This window comes from Anomaloglossus baeobatrachus, chromosome 12, assembly GCF_048569485.1.
Source record: "Anomaloglossus baeobatrachus isolate aAnoBae1 chromosome 12, aAnoBae1.hap1, whole genome shotgun sequence".
Classification (NCBI taxonomy): Eukaryota; Metazoa; Chordata; class Amphibia; order Anura; family Aromobatidae; genus Anomaloglossus; species Anomaloglossus baeobatrachus.
The window spans coordinates 139,048,039-139,071,637 of record NC_134364.1 but is presented as its reverse complement, the minus strand read 5'-3'; positions in this window follow the sequence as shown (position 1 = coordinate 139,071,637).

Below are 23,599 nucleotides of genomic sequence, written 5' to 3'. Positions count from 1 at the left end.
CTCACCTGATAGATGATGATGGAGGAGTAGTGATCACCTGATAGATGATGATGGGGGAGTAGTGATCACCTGATAGATGATGATGGGGATTAGTGATCACCTGATAGATGATGATGGAGGAGTAGTGCTCACCTGATAGATGATGATGGGGATTAGTGATCACCTGATAGATGATGATGGGGATTAGTGATCACCTGATAGATGATGATGGGGGAGTAGTGCTCACCTGATAGATGATGATGGAGGAGTAGTGATCACCTGATAGATGATGATGGGGGAGTAGTGATCACCTGATAGATGATGATGGGGGAGTAGTGCTCACCTGATAGATGATGATGGAGGAGTAGTGCTCACCTGATATATGATGATGGGGGAGTCGTGATCACCTGATAGATGATGATGGGGGAGTAGTGATCACCTGATAGATGATGATGGAGGAGTAGTGATCACCTGATAGATGATGATGGGGGAGTAGTGATCACCTGATAGATGATGATGGGGGAGTAGTGATCACCTGATAGATGATGATGGAGGAGTAGTGCTCACCTGATAGATGATGATGGAGGAGTAGTGCTCACCTGATAGATGATGATGGAGGAGTAGTGATCACCTGATAGATGATGATGGGAGAGTAGTGATCACCTGATAGATGATGATGGGGGAGTAGTGATCACCTGATAGATGATGATGGGGGAGTAGTGCTCACCTGATAGATGATGATGGGGGAGTAGTGCTCACCTGATAGATGATGATGGGGGAGTAGTGATCACCTGATAGATGATGATGGGGAGTAGTGATCACCAGATAGATGATGATGGAGGAGTAGTGCTCACCTGATAGATGATGATGTGGGAGTAGTGATCACCTGATAGATGATGATGGGAGAGTAGTGATCACCTGATAGATGATGATGGGGATTAGTGATCACCTGATAGATGATGATGGGGATTAGTGATCACCTGATAGATGATGATGGAGGAGTAGTGCTCACCTGATAGATGATGATGGAGGAGTAGTGATCACCTGATAGATGATGATGGGGGAGTAGTGATCACCTGATAGATGATGATGGGGGAGTAGTGCTCACCTGATAGATGATGATGGAGGAGTAGTGCTCACCTGATATATGATGATGGGGGAGTAGTGATCACCTGATAGATGATGATGGGGGAGTAGTGCTCACCTGATAGATGATGATGGGGAGTAGTGCTCACCTGATATATGATGATGGAGGAGTAGTGATCACCTGATAGATGATGATGGGGGAGTAGTGCTCACCTGATAGATGATGATGGGGGAGTAGTGATCACCTGATAGATGATGATGGGAGAGTAGTGATCACCTGATAGATGATGATGGAGGAGTAGTGCTCACCTGATAGATGATGATGGGGATTAGTGATCACCTGATAGATGATGATGGGGATTAGTGATCACCTGATAGATGATGATGGAGGAGTAGTGCTCACCTGATAGATGATGATGGAGGAGTAGTGCTCACCTGATAGATGATGATGGGGGAGTAGTGATCACCTGATAGATGATGATGGAGGAGTAGTGCTCACCTGATAGATGATGATGGAGGAGTAGTGCTCACCTGATAGATGATGATGGGGGAGTAGTGATCACCTGATAGATGATGATGGAGGAGTAGTGCTCACCTGATAGATGATGATGGGGATTAGTGATCACCTGATAGATGATGATGGGGATTAGTGATCACCTGATAGATGATGATGGGGGAGTAGTGCTCACCTGATAGATGATGATGGAGGAGTAGTGATCACCTGATAGATGATGATGGGGGAGTAGTGATCACCTGATAGATGATGATGGTGGAGTAGTGATCACCTGATAGATGATGATGGGGGAGTAGTGCTCACCTGATAGATGATGATGGGGGAGTAGTGATCACCTGATAGATGATGATGGGGGAGTAGTGATCACCTGATAGATGATGATGGGGGAGTAGTGCTCACCTGATATATGATGATGGAGGAGTAGTGATCACCTGATAGATGATGATGGGGGAGTAGTGATCACCTGATAGATGATGATGGGGGAGTAGTGCTCACCTGATAGATGATGATGGGGGAGTAGTGATCACCTGATAGATGATGATGGAGGAGTAGTGCTCACCTGATAGATGATGATGGAGGAGTAGTGCTCACCTGATAGATGATGATGGAGGAGTAGTGATCACCTGATAGATGATGATGGAGGAGTAGTGATCACCTGATAGATGATGATGGGGGAGTAGTGATCACCTGATAGATGATGATGGGGGAGTAGTGATCACCTGATAGATGATGATGGGGGAGTAGTGATCACCTGATAGATGATGATGGAGGAGTAGTGATCACCAGATAGATGATGATGGGGGAGTAGTGCTCACCTGATAGATGATGATGGGGGAGTAGTGATCACCTGATAGATGATGATGGGAGAGTAGTGATCACCTGATAGATGATGATGGGGGAGTAGTGATCACCTGATAGATGATGATGGAGGAGTAGTGATCACCAGATAGATGATGATGGGGGAGTAGTGTTCACCTGATAGATGATGATGGAGGAGTAGTGATCACCTGATAGATGATGATGGGGGAGTAGTGCTCACCTGATAGATGATGATGGGGGAGTAGTGATCACCTGATAGATGATGATGGAGGAGTAGTGATCACCTGATAGATGATGATGGGGGAGTAGTGCTCACCTGATAGATGATGATGGAGGAGTAGTGATCACCTGATAGATGATGATGGAGGAGTAGTGCTCACCTGATAGATGATGATGGAGGAGTAGTGCTCACCTGATATATGATGATGGGGGAGTAGTGATCACCTGATAGATGATGATGGGGGAGTAGTGATCACCTGATAGATGATGATGGGGGAGTAGTGCTCACCTGATAGATGATGATGGGGAGTAGTGCTCACCTGATATATGATGATGGAGGAGTAGTGATCACCTGATAGATGATGATGGGGGAGTAGTGATCACCTGATAGATGATGATGGGGGAGTAGTGATCACCTGATAGATGATGATGGGGGAGTAGTGCTCACCTGATAGATGATGATGGAGGAGTAGTGATCACCTGATAGATGATGATGGAGGAGTAGTGATCACCTGATAGATGATGATGGGGGAGTAGTGATCACCTAATAGATGATGATGGGGGAGTAGTGATCACCTGATAGATGATGATGGGGGAGTAGTGATCACCTGATAGATGATGATGGAGGAGTAGTGATCACCTGATAGATGATGATGGGAGAGTAGTGATCACCTGATAGATGATGATGGGGGAGTAGTGATCACCTGATAGATGATGATGGAGGAGTAGTGATCACCAGATAGATGATGATGGGGGAGTAGTGCTCACCTGATAGATGATGATGGGGAGTAGTGATCACCTGATAGATGATGATGGGAGAGTAGTGATCACCTGATAGATGATGATGGGGGAGTAGTGATCACCTGATAGATGATGATGGAGGAGTAGTGATCACCAGATAGATGATGATGGAGGAGTAGTGCTCACCTGATAGATGATGATGGGGGAGTAGTGATCACCTGATAGATGATGATGGGAGAGTAGTGATCACCTGATAGATGATGATGGGGGAGTAGTGATCACCTGATAGATGATGATGGGGGAGTAGTGATCACCTGATAGATGATGATGGGGGAGTAGTGATCACCTGATAGATGATGATGGGGAGTAGTGATCACCTGATAGATGATGATGGGGGAGTAGTGATCACCTGATAGATGATGATGGGGGAGTAGTGATCACCTGATAGATGATGATGGGGGAGTAGTGCTCACCTGATAGATGATGATGGGGGAGTAGTGCTCACCTGATAGATGATGATGGGGGAGTAGTGCTCACCTGATAGATGATGATGGGGGAGTAGTGATCACCTGATAGATGATGATGGAGGAGTAGTGCTCACCTGATAGATGATGATGGAGGAGTAGTGCTCACCTGATAGATGATGATGGGGGAGTAGTGATCACCTGATAGATGATGATGGAGTAGTAGTGATCACCTGATAGATGATGATGGGAGAGTAGTGCTCACCTGATAGATGATGATGGGGGAGTAGTGATCACCTGATAGATGATGATGGGGGAGTAGTGATCACCTGATAGATGATGATGGTGGAGTAGTGATCACCTGATAGATGATGATGGGGGAGTAGTGATCACCTGATAGATGATGATGGTGGAGTAGTGATCACCTGATAGATGATGATGGGAGAGTAGTGATCACCTGATAGATGATGATGGTGGAGTAGTGATCACCTGATAGATGATGATGGGGGAGTAGTGATCACCTGATAGATGATGATGGAGGAGTAGTGCTCACCTGATAGATGATGATGGGGAGTAGTGATCACCTGATAGATGATGATGGTGGAGTAGTGATCACCTGATAGATGATGATGGTGGAGTAGTGATCACCTGATAGATGATGATGGGAGAGTAGTGATCACCTGATAGATGATGATGGGGGAGTAGTGATCACCTGATAGATGATGATGGTGGAGTAGTGATCACCTGATAGATGATGATGGGGGAGTAGTGATCACCTGATAGATGATGATGGGGAGTAGTGATCACCTGATAGATGATGATGGGGAGTAGTGATCACCTGATAGATGATGATGGAGGAGTAGTGCTCACCTGATAGATGATGATGGGGGAGTAGTGATCACCTGATAGATGATGATGGAGGAGTAGTGATCACCTGATAGATGATGATGGGGGAGTAGTGATCACCTGATAGATGATGATGGGGGAGTAGTGATCACCTGATAGATGATGATGGAGGAGTAGTGATCACCTGATAGATGATGATGGAGGAGTAGTGCTCACCTGATAGATGATGATGGGGGAGTAGTGATCACCTGATAGATGATGATGGTGGAGTAGTGCTCACCTGATAGATGATGATGGGGGAGTAGTGATCACCTGATAGATGATGATGGGGGAGTAGTGATCACCTGATAGATGATGATGGGGGAGTAGTGATCACCTGATAGATGATGATGGGGGAGTAGTGATCACCTGATAGATGATGATTGGGGAGTAGTGATCACCTGATAGATGATGATGGAGGAGTAGTGCTCACCTGATAGATGATGATGGGGGAGTAGTGATCACCTGATAGATGATGATGGGGGAGTAGTGATCACCTGATAGATGATGATGGGGGAGTAGTGATCTCCTGATAGATGATGATGGAGGAGTAGTGCTCACCTGATAGATGATGATGGGGGAGTAGTGATCACCTGATAGATGATGATGGGGGAGTAGTGATCTCCTGATAGATGATGATGGAGGAGTAGTGCTCACCTGATAGATGATGATGGAGGAGTAGTGCTCACCTGATAGATGATGATGGGGGAGTAGTGATCACCTGATAGATGATGATGGGGGAGTAGTGATCTCCTGATAGATGATGATGGGGGAGTAGTGATCTCCTGATAGATGATGATGGAGGAGTAGTGCTCACCTGATAGATGATGATGGAGGAGTAGTGCTCACCTGATAGATGATGATGGAGGAGTAGTGATCACCTGATAGATGATGATTGGGGAGTAGTGATCTCCTGATAGATGATGATGGAGGAGTAGTGATCACCTGATAGATGATGATGGTGGAGTAGTGCTCACCTGATAGATGATGATGGGGGGGTAGTGATCACCTGATAGATGATGATGGAGGAGTAGTGCTCACCTGATAGATGATGATGGGGGAGTAGTGATCACCTGATAGATGATGATTGGGGAGTAGTGATCTCCTGATAGATGATGATGGGGGAGTAGTGATCTCCTGATAGATGATGATGGAGGAGTAGTGATCACCTGATAGATGATGATGGTGGAGTAGTGCTCACCTGATAGATGATGATGGAGGAGTAGTGATCACCTGATAGATGATGATGGGGGAGTAGTGATCTCCTGATAGATGATGATGGAGGAGTAGTGCTCACCTGATAGATGATGATGGGGGAGTAGTGATCACCTGATAGATGATGATGGGGGAGTAGTGCTCACCTGATAGATGATGATGGGGGAGTAGTGATCACCTGATAGATGATGATGGGGGAGTAGTGATCTCCTGATAGATGATGATGGGGGAGTAGTGATCTCCTGATAGATGATGATGGGGGAGTAGTGATCTCCTGATAGATGATGATGGGGGAGTAGTGATCTCCTGATAGATGATGATGGAGGGAGTAGTGCTCACCTGATAGATGATGATGGAGGAGTAGTGCTCACCTGATAGATGATGATGGGGGAGTAGTGATCACCTGATAGATGATGATGGGGGAGTAGTGATCTCCTGTTAGATGATGATGGAGGAGTAGTGCTCACCTGATAGATGATGATGGGGGAGTAGTGCTCACCTGATAGATGATGATGGAGGAGTAGTGCTCACCTGATAGATGATGATGGGGGAGTAGTGATCACCTGATAGATGATGATGGGGGAGTAGTGATCACCTGATAGATGATGATGGGGGAGTAGTGATCTCCTGATAGATGATGATGGGGGAGTAGTGCTCACCTGATAAATGATGATGGGGGAGTAGTGATCACCTGATAGATGATGATGGAGGAGTAGTGATCTCCTGATAGATGATGATGGGGGAGTATTGATCACCTGATAGATGATGATGGGGGAGTAGTGCTCACCTGATAGATGATGATGGAGGAGTAGTGCTCACCTGATAGATGATGATGGAGGAGTAGTGATCACCTGATAGATGATGATTGGGGAGTAGTGATCTCCTGATAGATGATGATGGGGGAGTAGTGATCTCCTGATAGATGATGATGGAGGAGTAGTGATCACCTGATAGATGATGATGGTGGAGTAGTGCTCACCTGATAGATGATGATGGGGGAGTAGTGATCACCTGATAGATGATGATGGAGGAGTAGTGCTCACCTGATAGATGATGATGGGGGAGTAGTGATCACCTGATAGATGATGATTGGGGAGTAGTGATCTCCTGATAGATGATGATGGGGGAGTAGTGATCTCCTGATAGATGATGATGGAGGAGTAGTGATCACCTGATAGATGATGATGGTGGAGTAGTGCTCACCTGATAGATGATGATGGAGGAGTAGTGATCACCTGATAGATGATGATGGGGGAGTAGTGATCTCCTGATAGATGATGATGGAGGAGTAGTGCTCACCTGATAGATGATGATGGGGGAGTAGTGATCACCTGATAGATGATGATGGGGGAGTAGTGATCTCCTGATAGATGATGATGGGGGAGTAGTGATCTCCTGATAGATGATGATGGGGGAGTAGTGATCTCCTGATAGATGATGATGGGGGAGTAGTGATCTCCTGATAGATGATGATGGAGGAGTAGTGATCTCCTGATAGATGATGATGGGGGAGTAGTGATCTCCTGATAGATGATGATGGAGGAGTAGTGATCTCCTGATAGATGATGATGGGGGAGTAGTGATCTCCTGATAGATGATGATGGGGGAGTAGTGATCTCCTGATAGATGATGATGGGGGAGTAGTGATCTCCTGATAGATGATGATGGAGGAGTAGTGATCTCCTGATAGATGATGATGGGGGAGTAGTGCTCACCTGATAGATGATGATGGGGGAGTAGTGCTCACCTGATAGATGATGATGGAGGAGTAGTGCTCACCTGATAGATGATGATGGGGGAGTAGTGATCACCTGATAGATGATGATGGGGGAGTAGTGATCACCTGATAGATGATGATGGGGGAGTAGTGATCTCCTGATAGATGATGATGGGGGAGTAGTGCTCACCTGATAAATGATGATGGGGGAGTAGTGATCTCCTGATAGATGATGATGGGGGAGTATTGATCACCTGATAGATGATGATGGGGGAGTAGTGATCACCTGATAGATGATGATGGGGGAGTAGTGATCACCTATTAGATGATGATGGGGGAGTAGTGCTCACCTGATAGATGATGATGGGGGAGTAGTGATCACCTGATAGATGATGATGGGGGAGTAGTGATCACCTGATAGATGATGATGGAGGAGTAGTGATCACCTGATAGATGATGATGGGGGAGTAGTGATCACCTGATAGATGATGATGGGGAGTAGTGATCACCTGATAGATGATGATGGAGGAGTAGTGATCACCTGATAGATGATGATGATGGGGAGTAGTGATCACCTGATAGATGATGATAATGGGGAGTAGTGATCACCTGATAGATGATGATGGGGGAGTAGTGATCACCTGATAGATGATGATGGGGGAGTAGTGCTCACCTGATAGATGATGATAATGGGGAGTAGTGATCACCTGATAGATGATGATAATGGGGAGTAGTGATCACCTGATAGATGATGATAATGGGGAGTAGTGATCACCTGATAGATGATGATAATGGGGAGTAGTGATCACCTGATAGATGATGATGGGGGAGTAGTGATCACCTGATATATGATGATGGGGGAGTAGTGATCACCTGATAGATGATGATGGGGGAGTAGTGATCACCTAATAGATGATGATGGGGGAGTAGTGATCACCTAATAGATGATGATGGGGGAGTAGTGATCACCTGATAGATGATGATGGGGGAGTAGTGATCACCTGATAGATGATGATGGGGGAGTAGTGATCACCTGATATATGATGATGGGGGAGTAGTGATCACCTGATATATGATGATGGGGGAGTAGTGATCACCTGATAGATGATGATGGAGGAGTAGTGATCACCTGATAGATGATGATGGGGGAGTAGTGATCACCTGATAGATGATGATGGGGGAGTAGTGATCACCTGATAGATGATGATGGGGGAGTAGTGATCACCTGATAGATGATGATGGGGGAGTAGTGATCACCTGATAGATGATGATGGGGGAGTAGTGCTCACCTGATAGATGATGATGGGGGAGTAGTGATCACCTGATAGATGATGATGGAGGAGTAGTGCTCACCTGATAGATGATGATGGGGGAGTAGTGATCACCTGATAGATGATGATGGGGGAGTAGTGATCACCTGATAGATGATGATGGGGGAGTAGTGATCACCTGATAGATGATGATGGGGGAGTAGTGATCACCTGATAGATGATGATGGGGGAGTAGTGATCACCTGATAGATGATGATGGAGGAGTAGTGCTCACCTGATAGATGATGATGGGGGAGTAGTGATCACCTGATAGATGATGATGGAGGAGTAGTGATCACCTGATAGATGATGATGGAGGAGTAGTGCTCACCTGATAGATGATGATGGGGGAGTAGTGCTCACCTGATAGATGATGATGGGGGAGTAGTGATCACCTGATAGATGATGATGGGGGAGTAGTGATCACCTGATAGATGATGATGGGGGAGTAGTGATCACCTGATAGATGATGATGGGGGAGTAGTGATCACCTGATAGATGATGATGGGGGAGTAGTGCTCACCTGATAGATGATGATGGGGGAGTAGTGATCACCTGATAGATGATGATGGAGGAGTAGTGATCACCTGATAGATGATGATGGAGGAGTAGTGCTCACCTGATAGATGATGATGGGGGAGTAGTGATCACCTGATAGATGATGATGGGGAGTAGTGATCACCTGATAGATGATGATGGAGGAGTAGTGCTCACCTGATAGATGATGATGGGGGAGTAGTGATCACCTGATAGATGATGATGGGGGAGTAGTGATCACCTGATAGATGATGATGGGGGAGTAGTGATCACCTGATAGATGATGATGGATGATGATGGAGGAGTAGTGATCACCTGATAGATGATGATGGGGGGAGTAGTGATCACCTGATAGATGATGATGGGAGGAGTAGTGCTCACCTGATAGATGATTGATGGGGGAGTAGTGATCACCTGATAGATGATGATGGAGGGAGTAGTGATCACCTGATAGATGATGATGGAGGAGTAGTGCTCACCTGATAGATGATGATGGGGGAGTAGTGATCACCTGATAGATGATGATGGGGGAGTAGTGATCACCTGATAGATGATGATGGGGGAGTAGTGATCACCTGATAGATGATGATGGGGGAGTAGTGCTCACCTGATAGATGATGATGGGGGAGTAGTGATCACCTGATAGATGATGATGGGGGAGTAGTGATCACCTGATAGATGATGATGGGGAGTAGTGTTCACCTGATATGATGATGATGATTGATGATGAGGGGGAGTAGTGATCACCTGATAGATGATGATGGGGGAGTAGTGATCACCTGATAGATGATGATGGGGGGAGTAGTGATCACCTGATAGATGATGATGGGGGAGTAGTGATCACCTGATAGATGATGATGGAGGGAGTAGTGATCACCTGATAGATGATGATGGGGGAGTAGTGATCTCCTGATAGATGATGATGGGGGGAGTAGTGATCTCCTGATAGATGATGATGGAGGAGTAGTGATCACCTGATAGATGATGATGGTGGAGTAGTGCTCACCTGATAGATGATGATGGGGGGTAGTGATCACCTGATAGATGATGATGGAGGAGTAGTGCTCACCTGATAGATGATGATTGGGGAGTAGTGATCTCCTGATAGATGATGATGGAGGAGTAGTGATCTCCTGATAGATGATGATGATGGAGGAGTAGTGATCACCTGATAGATGATGATGGTGGAGTAGTGCTCACCTGATAGATGATGATGGAGGAGTAGTGATCACCTGATAGATGATGATGGGGGAGTAGTGATCTCCTGATAGATGATGATGGAGGAGTAGTGCTCACCTGATAGATGATGATGGGGGAGTAGTGATCACCTGATAGATGATGATGGGGGAGTAGTGATCTCCTGATAGATGATGATGGGGGAGTAGTGATCTCCTGATAGATGATGATGGGGGAGTAGTGATCTCCTGATAGATGATGATGGGGGAGTAGTGATCTCCTGATAGATGATGATGGAGGAGTAGTGATCTCCTGATAGATGATGATGGAGGAGTAGTGCTCACCTGATAGATGATGATGGAGGAGTAGTGCTCACCTGATAGATGATGATGGGGGAGTAGTGATCACCTGATAGATGATGATGATGGGGGAGTAGTGATCTCCTGTTAGATGATGATGGAGGAGTAGTGCTCACCTGATAGATGATGATGGGGGAGTAGTGCTCACCTGATAGATGATGATGGAGGAGTAGTGCTCACCTGATAGATGATGATGGGGGAGTAGTGATCACCTGATAGATGATGATGGGGGAGTAGTGATCACCTGATAGATGATGATGGGGGAGTAGTGATCTCCTGATAGATGATGATGGGGGAGTAGTGCTCACCTGATAAATGATGATGGGGGAGTAGTGATCTCCTGATAGATGATGATGGGGGAGTATTGATCACCTGATAGATGATGATGGGAGGAGTAGTGATCACCTGATAGATGATGATGGGGGGAGTAGTGATCACCTATTAGATGATGATGGGGGGAGTAGTGCTCACCTGATAGATGATGATGGGGGGAGTAGTGATCACCTGATAGATGATGATGGGGGAGTAGTGATCACCTGATAGATGATGATGGAGGAGTAGTGATCACCTGATAGATGATGATGGGGGAGGTAGTGATCACCTGATAGATGATGATGGGGAGTAGTGATCACCTGATAGATGATGATCGGAGGAGTAGTGATCACCTGATAGATGATGATGATGGGGAGTAGTGATCACCTGATAGATGATGATGGGGGAGTAGTGATCACCTGATAGATGATGATAATGGGGAGTAGTGATCACCTGATATATGATGATAATGGGGAGTAGTGATCACCTGATAGATGATGATGGGGGAGTAGTGATCACCTAATAGATGATGATGGGGGAGTAGTGATCACCTGATATATGATGATGGGGGAGTAGTGATCACCTGATATATGATGATAATGGGGAGTAGTGATCACCTGATAGATGATGATGGGGGAGTAGTGATCACCTGATATATGATGATGGGGGAGTAGTGATCACCTGATAGATGATGATGGGGGAGTAGTGATCACCTAATAGATGATGATGGGGGAGTAGTGATCACCTAATAGATGAGATGATGGGGGAGTAGTGATCACCTGATAGATGATGATGGGGGAGTAGTGATCACCTGATAGATGATGATGGGGGAGTAGTGATCACCTGATATATGATGATGGGGGAGTAGTGATCACCTGATATATGATGATGGGGGAGTAGTGATCACCTGATAGATGATGATGGAGGAGTAGTGATCACCTGATAGATGATGATGGAGGAGTAGTGATCACCTGATAGATGATGATGGGGGGAGTAGTGATCACCTGATAGATGATGATGGGGGAGTAGTGATCACCTGATAGATGATGATGGGGGAGTAGTGATCACCTGATAGATGATGATGGGGGAGTAGTGATCACCTGATAGATGATGATGGGGGAGTAGTGATCACCTGATAGATGATGATGGGGGAGTAGTGATCACCTATTAGATGATGATGGGGGAGGTAGTGCTCACCTGATAGATGATGATGGGGGAGTAGTTATCACCTGATAGATGATGATGGGGGAGTAGTGATCACCTGATAGATGATGATGGGGAAGTAGTGTTCACCTGATAGATGATGATGATGATGATGATGATGGGGAGTAGTGATCACCTGATAGATGATGATGGGGGAGTAGTGATCACCTGATAGATGATGATGGGGGAGTAGTGATCACCTGATAGATGATGATGGGGGAGTAGTGATCACCTGATAGATGATGATGGGGGAGTAGTGATCACCTGATAGATGATGATGGGAGAGTAGTGATCACCTGATAGATGATGATGGGGAAGTAGTGTTCACCTGATAGATGATGATGATGGAGGAGTAGTGCTCACCTGATAGATGATGATGATGATGATGATGATGGGGAGTAGGGATCACCTGATAGATGATGATGATGGGGAGTAGTGATCACCTGATAGATGATGATGGGGGGAGTAGTGATCACCTGATAGATGATGATGGGGGAGTAGTGATCACCTGATAGATGATGATCGGGGGAGTAGTGATCACCTGATAGATGATGATGATGGGGAGTAGTGATTACCTGATAGATGATGATGATGATGGGGAGTAGTGATCACCTGATAGATGATGATGGGGGAGTAGTGATCACCTGATAGATGATGATGGGGGAGTAGTGATCACCTGATAGATGATGATGGGGGGAGTAGTGATCACCTGATAGATGATGATGGAGGAGTAGTGCTCACCTGATAGATGATGATGGGGGAGTAGTGATCACCTGATAGATGATGATGGAGGAGTAGTGATCACCTGATAGATGATGATGGAGGAGTAGTGCTCACCTGATAGATGATGATGGGGGAGTATTGATCACCTGATAGATGATGATGGGGGGAGTAGTGATCACCTGATAGATGATGATGGGGGAGTAGTGATCACCTATTAGATGATGATGGGGGAGTAGTTATCACCTGATAGATGATGATGGGGGAGTAGTGATCACCTGATAGATGATGATGGGGGAGTAGTGCTCACCTGATAGATGATGATGGGGGAGTATTGATCACCTGATAGATGATGATGGGGGAGTAGTGATCACCTGATAGATGATGATGGGGGAGTAGTGATCACCTATTAGATGATGATGGGGAGGAGTAGTTATCACCTGATAGATGATGATGGGGGGAGTAGTGATCACCTGATAGATGATGATGGGGAAGTAGTGATCACCTGGTAGATGATGATGGGGGAGTAGTGATCACCTGATAGATGATGATGGGGGAGTAGTGATCACCTGATAGATGATGATGGGGGAGTAGTTATCACCTGATAGATGATGATGGGGGAGTAGTGCTCACCTGATAGATGATGATAATGGGGAGTAGTGATCACCTGATAGATGATGATGGGGGGAGTAGTGATTCACCTGATAGATGATGATGGGGGAGTAGTGATCACCTGATAGATGATGATGGGGGAGTAGTGATCACCTGATAGATGATGATGGGGGAGTAGTGATCACCTGATAGATGATGATGGGGGAGTAGTGATCACCTGATAGATGATGATGGAGGAGTAGTGCTCACCTGATAGATGATGATGGGGGAGTAGTGATCACCTGATAGATGATGATGGGGGAGTAGTGATCACCTGATAGATGATGATGATGGGGAGTAGTGATCACCTGATAGATGATGATGGGGGAGTAGTGATCACCTGATAGATGATGATGGGGGAAGTAGTGATCACCTGATAGATGATGATGGGGGGAGTAGTGATCACCTGATAGATGATGATGGGTGAGTAGTGATCACCTGATAGATGATGATGGGGAGTAGTGATCACCTAATAGATGATGATGGGGGGAGTAGTGATCACCTAATAGATGATGATGGGGGGAGTAGTGATCACCTGATAGATGATGATGGGGGAGTAGTGATCACCTGATAGATGATGATGGGGGAGTAGTGATCACCTGATAGATGATGATGGGGGAGTAGTGATCACCTGATAGATGATGATGGGGGAGTAGTGATCACCTGATAGATGTATTGGGATGTAATAAAAGAGGTATAAGTGTTCATGAAAAAAATATAGTTCTACCTCTGTACAAGTCACTAGTGTGACCGCACTTAGAATACTGTGTACAATTCTGGTCACCGATATATAAGAAGGACATAGCTGAACTGGAGAGGGTGCAGAGAAGACCACCAAGATTATTAGAGGAATTGAGGAATTGGTGGGCTGCAATACCAAGACAGGAAAAACGAAGGCTTAGGGGGGATCTAATCACAATGTATAAATATATGAGGGGACAGTAGAGACCTTTCCAAAGATCTTTTTACACCTAGGCCTGCGACTGGAACACGGGGGCATCCGCTACGTCTTGAGGAAAGAAGGTTTAATAATAATCACAGACGAGGATTCTTTACTGTACGAGCAGTGAGACTGTGGAACTCTCTGCCGCATGATGTTGTAATGAGTGATTCACTACTAACATTTAAGCAGAGCCTGGACGCCTTTCTTGAAAAATGTAATATTACCAGTTATGTATATTAGATTTTATGACAGGGGTATTGATCCAGGGAACTAGTCTGATTGCCGGATGTGGAGTCAGGAAGGACATTTTTCCCCATTGGAACTTGTTTGCCACATTGGGGGTTTTTTTGCCTTCCTCTGGATCAACATGTTAGGCTACGGGTTGAACTAGAGGGACTAAGGCAGGGGTCTCAAACACGCGGCCCGCGGGCCGCATGCGGCCCTTCAGGTGGCTTCTTGCGGCCCCGCTGGCCCGTGGACCCGGTAAAGATGGCGACCGGTGCAAGAGGCCGCAGCCTCCAGCTGTCTATTTCAGTTTACAGTTTTGCATTTGCCGGGCACAGTAAAGTTCTCGCTGCAGAACACAATAACAGCCGCCTGCCAATCAGAGGCAAGCACCTGCTCCATATGACCTCAGATGCTTACCTGTGATTGGCCAGTGGCTGTTGTGCAGTGAGAACTGCTCTGAGTGCTCTGCACGCGCCGGCAGAAAGTTCAGCAGTGACAGGCAGGAGGTGTGATCATTATCGGGTCCACATGCCTGCGTGCTGCTGAGCCGACGGAGGATAGGTGAGTAGAATGTTTTTGTGTGTGTGTGTGTTTCTGCCGCTGGCTGAGCCTGCACAGAAGGTGTGTGTGTGTCAGCTGAGGCTGCACAGTGTGTGTGTGTGTGTGTGTGTGTGTATGTGTGTGAGCTGAGGCTGCACAGTGTGTGTGTGTGTGTGTGTGTATGTGTGTGAGCTGAGGCTGCACAGTGTGTGTGTGTGTGTGTGTGTGTATGTGTGTGAGCTGAGGCTGCACAGTGTGTGTGTGTGTGTGTGTGTGTGTGAGCTGAGGCTGCACAGTGTGTGTGTGTGTATGTGAGCTGAGGCTGCACAGTGTGTGTGTGTGTGTGTGTGCTGAGGCTGCACAGTGTGTGTGTGTGTGTGTGTGTGTGTGTGTGTGTGAGCTGAGGCTGCACAGTGTGTGTGTGAGCTGAGGCTGCACAGTGTGTGTGTGTGTGTGAGCTGAGGCTGCACAGTGTGTGTGTGTGTGTGTGTGTGTGTGTGTGTTAGCTGAGGCTGCACAGGGTGTGTGTGTGTGTGTGTGTGTGTGTGTATGTGTGTTAGCTGAGGCTGCACAGGGTGGGTGTGTGTGTGTGTTAGCTGAGGCTGCACAGGGTGGGTGTGTGTGTGTGTGTGTTAGCTGAGGCTGCACAGGGTGGGTGTGTGTGTTAGCTGAGGCTGCACAGTGTGTGTGTGTGTGTGTGTGAGCTGAGGCTGCACAGTGTGTGTGTTTGTGTGTGTTTCTGCTGCTGGCTGAGGCTGCACAGGGTGTGTGTGTGTGTGTGTGTGTCAGCTGAGGCTGCACAGTGTGTGTGTGTGTGTGTGTGTGAGCTGAGGCTGCACAGTGTGTGTGTGTGAGCTGAGGCTGCACAATGTGTGTGTGAGCTGAGGCTGCACAGTGTGTGTGTGAGCTGAGGCTGCACAGTGTGTGTGTGAGCTGAGGCTGCACAGTGTGTGTGTGTGAACTGAGGCTGCACAGTGTGTGTGTGTGAGCTGAGGCTGCACAGTGTGTGTGTTAGCTGAGGCTGCACAGGGTGTGTGTGTGTGTGTTTGTGTGTTATCTGAGGCTGCACAGGGTGTGTGTGTGTGTGTTAGCTGAGGCTGCACAGGGTGTGTGTGTGTGTGTGTCAGCTGAGGCTGCCTAGGGGGGGGGGTCAGCTGAGGCTGCACAGGGTGTGTGTGTGTGTGTGTGTGTGTGTCAGCTGAGACTGCACAGGGTGTGTGTGTGTGTCTGTTAGCTGAGGCTGCACAGGGTGTGTGTGTGTGTTAGCTGAGGCTGCACAGGGTGTGTGTGTGTGTTAGCTGAGGCTGCACAGGGTTTGTGTGTGTGTCTGTTAGCTGAGGCTGCACAGGGTTTGTGTGTGTGTCTGTTAGTTGAGGCTGCACAGGGTTTGTGTGTGTGTGTGTGTGTGTGTGTGTGTGTGTGTTTACTACAAGAAGACATGCATGGGGCACATTAATACAAGAAAGGGACCTGCATGAAGCACATTACTATAGGAAGGGGACCTGCATATGGGGCACATTACCACAAGAAGGGGACCTGCATGGGGGCACATTATTATAAGAAGGGGACCTGCATGGGGGCACATTATTATAAGAAGGGGCCTGCATGGGGCACATTGCTACAAGGGGGCAAGGATGCGCACATTTTTACAGAATGGGGAACAGGATGGGGCACATTACTACAAGAGGTTGGCCAAAATTACTATGCAGTGCTTATTGTAAATAAAACTGTATTACTTACAAAAAAAATGTGTGTTATATATATATATATATATGGTACCACTACCAATGTCACTTTGTCCTGAAAAGAATGCGGCCCCTCAAATTATTTTTTTTCTGTGTGCGGCCCATACACCCAGCTGAGTTTGAGACCCCTGGACTAAGGGGTACTTTGCACACTATGACATCGCAGGTGCGATGTCGGTGGGGTCAAATTGAAAGTGACGTACTTCCGGCATCGCATGCGACATCGTAGTGTGTAAAGCCTAGATGATACGATTAACGAGCGCAAAAGCGTCGTAATCGTATCATCGGTGCAGCGTCGGCGTAATCCATGATTACGCTGACGCGACAGTCCGATGTTGTTCCTCGCTCCTGTGGCAGCGCACATCGCTGTGTGTGAAGCCGCAGGAGCGAGGAACATCTCCTACCGGCGTCACTGCGGCTTCCGTAGGATATGCGGAAGGAAGGAGGTGGGCAGGATGTTTACATCCCGCTCATCTCCGCCCCTCCGCTCCTATTGGCCGCCTGCCGTGTGACGTCGCAGTGACGCCGAACGACCCGCCCCCTTAATAAGGAGGCGGGTCGCCGGCCAGAGCGAAGGTCGCAGGACAGGTGAGTCCATGTGAAGCTGCCGTAGCGATAATGTTCACTACGGCAGCTATCAGAAGGATATCGCAGTTGCGACGGGGGCGGGGACTATCGCGCTCGGCATCGCAGCATCGGCCTGCGATGTCGCAGCGTGAAAAGTGCCCCTCAGAGTCTCCCTTCAACCTTAAAAACTATGATACTAGGATACTATGAAACACGCACACACGGGTACGCCGCACGGAGACACGTGCAGTGAAAAATCCCTGACGTGTGAGCAGACCCATTCATTATAATGTGTCTGCGTATGTCAGTGATTCTGGTGCGTTTAAAAAAAAGCACAAACGTCCCAGAATCACTGACGTGTGAAAGGGGCCTAAAGGGGATGAATAATATTGCACGCCCCACTTTTCAGTTATTTATTTTTTTAAAAAAAGGTTTAAAATAAGCAATAAATTTCATTCACCTTCACAATTGTGTCACTTTTTGTTGATTCTTCATTTTTATCTTCATGTTTGAAGCCTGAAATGTGGGAAAAGGTTGAAAAAAATCAAGGGGCCGAATACTTTCACAAGGCACTGTATATAGGCTGCATATAGTGCAGTGTATATAGGCTGAGTATAGTGCAGTGTGTATATATAGGCAGTGTATATGAGCTGCGTATGCAGTGTACATAGGCTAAGTGCTGTATATATAGGCTGCGTATGCAGTATACAAAGGCTAAGTGTAGTGTATATAGGCTGTATATATAGGCTGAGTATAGTGCAGTGTATATAGGCTGAGTATAGTGCAGTGTATATATATAGGCAGTGTATATGAGCTGCGTATGCAGTGTACATAGGCTAAGTGCTGTATATATAGGCTGCATATGCAGTATACAAAGGCTAAGTGTAGTGTATATAGGCTGTATATATAGGCTGAGTATAGTGCAGTGTATATAGGCTGTATATATAGGCTGAGTATAGTGCAGTGTATATAGGCTGAGTATAGTGCAGTGTGTATATATAGGCAGTGTATATAGGCTGCATATAGTGCAGTGTATATAGGCTGAGTATAGTGCAGTGTGTATATATAGGCAGTGTATATGAGCTGCGTATGCAGTGTACATAGGCTAAGTGCTGTATATATAGGCTGCGTATGCAGTATACAAAGGCTAAGTGTAGTGTATATAGGCTGTATATATAGGCTGCGTATAGTGCAGTGTATATAGGCTGAGTATAGTGCAGTGTGTATATATAGGCAGTGTATATGAGCTGCGTATGCAGTGTACATAGGCTAAGTGCTGTATATATAGGCTGCATATGCAGTATACAAAGGCTAAGTGTAGTGTATATAGGCTGTATATATAGGCTGAGTATAGTGCAGTGTATATAGGCTGTATATATAGGCTGAGTATAGTGCAGTGTATATAGGCTGAGTATAGTGCAGTGTGTATATATAGGCAGTGTATATGAGCTGCGTATGCAGTGTACATAGGCTAAGTGCTGTATATATAGGCTGCATATGCAGTATACAAAGGCTAAGTGTAGTGTATATAGGCTGTATATATAGGCTGAGTATAGTGCAGTGTATATAGGCTGTATATATAGGCTGAGTATAGTGCAGTGTATATAGGCTGAGTATAGTGCAGTGTGTATATATAGGCAGTGTATATAGGCTGCATATAGTGCAGTGTATATAGGCTGAGTATAGTGCAGTGTGTATATATAGGCAGTGTATATGAGCTGCGTATGCAGTGTACATAGGCTAAGTGCTGTATATATAGGCTGCGTATGCAGTATACAAAGGCTAAGTGTAGTGTATATAGGCTGTATATATAGGCTGCGTATAGTGCAGTGTATATAGGCTAAGTAGTGTATATATAGGCTGCGTGTGGGACAGTGTCTATAGGCTGCGTGTAGGGCAGTGTCTATAGGCTGCGTGTAGGGCAGTGTCTATAGGCTGCGTGTAGGGCAGTGTCTATAGGCTGCGTGTAGGGCAGTGTCTATAGGCTGCGTGTAGGGCAGTGTCTATAGGCTGCGTGTAGGGCAGTGTCTATAGGCTGCGTGTAGGGCAGTGTCTATAGGCTGCGTGTAGGGCAGTGTCTATAGGCTGCGTGTAGGGCAGTGTCTATAGGCTGCGTGTAGGCCAGTGTATACAGGCTGTGTACAGTGTGGCATTGTGTGTATATAGTATATACCTGCACACAGTCTGTTGTAGGAGTTTCTCATGACCCGTGACATTTCAGGTAGGTGCCGATGTGTGGTATGTGTACATTGTGTCCCCGGGGGGAGAGCTACGCACGCACATCACTTATCTGCCAGCATGTCATCCACTCACAAACAGAGAACCACAGCAGCACAGAGGATCTCAGGCTCAGGCTTGTGTAAGGTGTTCTTGCCTGCATGTGATATTATGTAGTAAATGGTAAGATGTGGTTATTGCATCATAACGTTATCATTTGTAATGTACGCCGCACAGTCGTCGGCTTTATAAATCTGTGACTCCCCAACAGACCCAAATATACGTAAATGAAAAAAAGTAAAAAATAATCATGGTGCCCTCTGCTGGTGACACCTACTGCTGCAGCAAACTGAGATCATGGTGCCCTCTGCTGGTGACACCTATTGCTCTAGTAGAATGAAATCGTTGTGCCCTCTGCTGGCAACACATACTGTATTGCTGCAGTAGACTGAGATCATGGTGCCCTCTGCTGGTAACACCAATTGCTTCAGCAGAATGAGTTCATGGTGCCCTCTGCTGGTGAAATGTACTGCTCCAGGAGACGGACCTCATTATGTACTCTACTTGTTACAATTACTGCTGCAGTAGACTGATGGTGCTCTCTGCTGGTGAAATGTACTGCTCCAGGAGACGGACCTCATTATGTACTCTACTTGTTACAATTACTGCTGCAGTAGACTGATGGTGCTCTCTGCTGGTGATATCAGCTACTGCTCTGCTGGTGATATCAGCTACTGATGTAGTAGATTGAGATCATGGTGCCCTTTGCTGGTGACACCTACTGCTGCAGTAGACCGGGATCATGTTGCCCTCTGCTGGCGATATCAGCTACTACTGCAGTAGAAAATGTGGACCTGGGCATCCCTCCAGCTTTCCCACACTCTACTATACATCTTTCCGTGAGCTCCTGGCTTTTCCATGTTCTGCTATAAATCGTTCCCTCAGTACACAGCTTTCCCATGCTCTGCTACACAGTTTCATCAGCACCCAGTTTTCCCATGATATGAGAGCATGGAAAGCTGGGTGCTGAGGAAGGTGTATAGCAGAGCATGGGAAAGCTGGGTACTGAGGGAGGGAGCTTCTTTCTCTCACCAACTTGCCCATGTTTGTATCTTTGTTCCCCATCCTTGTATATAATATGTCCCTATCATACTACATGATCCCCATCCTGGTACATATGACCCCCATCATGCCGCATGCAGTGAAATAAAAAAAAAAAAATGACCAATTATACTCACCTCCCCTTGGCTTGCCTGGATCTCCTCCTTTAAAAAGGGAACCTACTTCCGGTTCCGGCGCTGTGATGTGAGGACGCGGGAGACAGAGCTCCGCACGTTCCTCAGCCCCACACACCGACTACAAGAACCCCACGGCCGGGGGAGGAGGCGGAGAAAGGGAGGCGAGGAGCAGGAGGTGACCGTGCATGGAGCGGTACCTCCTCCGGAGCGGCGGCAGACAGCTGGAGCAGGGTGCTGCAGAGAGAGCAGTGCACATGGAGCGCAAAATGGCGGCCGCGGGCCGCGGTGGTATGCAGGGAGGTGAGCGGGGATGGATGGAGGAGGAGGGGAGCAGCTGAGAGAGCAGCAAAGAGCTCGGCAACACGCTCAGCAGACAGCCCAGCAGCACGAGCAGCAGGCAGCCGAGCAGCAGACAGCCCAGCAGCAGACAGCCCAGCACAAGCAGCAGACAGCCCAGCACCAGCAGCAGACAGCCCAGCACCAGCAGCAGATAGCCCAGCACCACGAGCAACAGACAGCCCAGCAGCAGGCAGCCGAGCAGCAGGCAGCCCAGCACCACGAGCAGTAAACAGCCCAGCACCAGCAGCAGGCAGCCCAGCACCAGCAGCAGCAGACAGCCCAGCAGCACCAGCAACAGACAGCCCAGCAGCAGGCAGCCGAGCAGCAGACAGCCCAGCACCACGAGCAGCAAACAGCCCAGCACCAGCAGCAGGCAGCCCAGCACCACGAGCAGCAGATAACCCAGCAGCACCAGCAGCAGACAGCCCAGCAGCACGAGCAGCAGACAGCCCAGCAGCACCAGCAGCAGACAGCCTGGCAGCACGAGCAGCAGACAGCTCAGCAGCACCAGCAGCAGACAGCCTGGCAGCACGAGCAGCAGACAGCTCAGCAGCACAGCCAGTTCCCAGGCCTGCAAATTGATTATGACCGTCTGGCTGGAGCAGTGGCAGTGCACCTGGCAGACAAGATCAAAGACTCTCTAGAGGCCATGGTGGGGGCAGTGCTAGCACCCTTAAAGGAACAGATCACACAGCAGGGAGCCAGGATGTCAGAGATGGAGCAAAGAATCTCTGACACAGAGGACCAGGTGACAGCATTAAAGGGGCAGCTGCAGGAGATGGTGGAGGGATCCCAGGCCATGAGAGACAAACTAGAGGATCTGGAAAACCGCTCCAGAAGAAGCAATTTAAGGCTGGTGGGTTTGCCGGAATCTATAAGCATGTGGCAATTGGACAACATATGTGAAGCAGAGCTCCCCAAGGCGCTAGGTCTAACGCACAAATGCAGGGTGGAAAGAGCACACAGAGTGGGCCCTGTAAGAGAGCGTCCAGGCACAGGAGGAACAAATGGGAAGGAAGACAGCATGGGAGTGACGGGACCAGCCAGGCCGTGCCAAGTGATAATAAAATACTTGGAATACAAAGACAAAGAAGAGATACTGCGAGCGTTTAGAGGAAGGAGGACCCCACTGTCTCTACAAGGGCATAAGGTGCTGATCTTCGGTGACTACTCGGCAGAGGTTACACGCAAAAGGAAAGCCTTCAGTAAGATTTGTACTGCGCTGTATCGTAAAGGCATAAAATTCCAACTGCTGTATCCTGCAATACTGAGAGTAACAAGACGTGATGGATCCCTTTTTGCGACGAAAGACTTGAGTGAGGCGGAGAGATGGATGGAGGAGATGGAGAACAGAAACCAGACGGAGGACTTCCCGGAGAGGCAACATACTCGGCAAGGAAGAGAGGAGGAGAGCCGGGCATCGGGCCGGAACGACTGGATGAAGGAGAAGGAGATACATGCAGGAAGTCCAAAAGCAAGGAGGTCGCCGTCGCGTTGGCCTGGAAACCAGAAGATGGGAGCGCCCTTAGAGAGGCTGCAAGGAGAAGAATCGATATTTGTGAACTGAACTGAGGGGCCCAAGAGAGAGGGGACTGACGGAATGCAGGGGATGAGTAACATCTACTGTTTATTATTGCATTTTTACTTTCTGCTTCCACTTCCTACTTCCACTTCATAGTGCCTCTTACACTTTTCTTACACTTCCTTTTCCACCCCATCTACCTCTTCCTACCTCTTTTTCCACTTCCTCTTCTAATTCCTACTTCCTGTTCCACTTCCTCTTCCACTTCCTACTTCCTCTTCCACCTCCTACTTCCACTTCCTCTTCCACTTCCTACTTACTTCCACTTCCTACTTCCACCTCCTGTCCCACTT